Raw genomic sequence first — 804 nt, 5'->3', positions numbered from 1 at the left:
TTCTTGTACTCATCATATGCCAGCCACTCCTTCTTTGGTTTTCTCCAGTCTTCATCATATTTATTCCCACTTGAGTAGCAAACTTGAGCTTTTTTATACCCATTATCATCCAAGTGGCAGTCCTTGGTCATGTGTGGACCATTGCACCTTTCACACCCAACTCTTATAGCATGTATTGTTTGGTCCATCTTTGTCATTCTCCTATCCATAGTATCAAGCATGGCAAGTACAACAGCCATGTCTGCAGATTGTCCACCCCCGCTTCCTTTAACTCTATCCAGCCTTAGATTGTGGTACTCACGAGAGTGCTTTGAAAATTCTTCAACCAGCTCTTTGACTTCCCCCAGATTTTTCTTAGTTACTGGTCCTTGAGAATCAAGGAGCTGCCTCGTCATGACATTAACACCATCATAAAATATTGAGACTTCTTGTTGTATGTTAAGGTTATTTTGAGGACAATTTCTTAACAATCCTTTGTAGCGCTCCCATGCCTCATAAAGTGACTCACCCGTATTTTGCTTAAAATTGGTTATTGCCTTCTTGAGTTTAGCTATCTTCACTAGCACAAAAATGACCTATGGTCACACTTTGCCCAAAACTGGCCAGCCACACTTTTGACTAAAATTGTGTCTAAAGGTTATTGATAAAATCCTGTCATTGTTTTAGCAACATTTTAAGTTGTATTTTGTGACCATTAGTAATATAGTTGAAACCTTTAGGAACATTTAAACATAATAAACGTGACAATTATTCGCCACACCGGAACAATGTGGCCAAATGTCAACATCCGCCATAGGTTTGTTA

The 804-nt window shown here is 39.1% G+C and overlaps 1 non-coding gene across 1 annotated transcript; it reads left to right on the top strand.

Moving 5' to 3' along the window:
- Nucleotides 1-441: 441 nt before the first annotated feature.
- LOC145161961 (small nucleolar RNA R71) lies at nucleotides 442-548 on the top strand. The gene has a single exon (XR_013738816.1). It is a non-coding gene; the product is annotated as a small nucleolar RNA R71 (small nucleolar RNA).
- Nucleotides 549-804: the final 256 nt, after the last annotated feature.

Source organism: Lactuca virosa, chromosome 2, assembly GCF_052849685.1.
Source record: "Lactuca virosa cultivar CGN04683 chromosome 2, Lactuca_virosa_CGN04683_v6, whole genome shotgun sequence".
Classification (NCBI taxonomy): domain Eukaryota; kingdom Viridiplantae; phylum Streptophyta; class Magnoliopsida; order Asterales; family Asteraceae; genus Lactuca; species Lactuca virosa.
The sequence above is the reverse complement of the archived record's forward strand: the minus strand, read 5'-3'. Positions and strand labels throughout refer to the sequence as shown.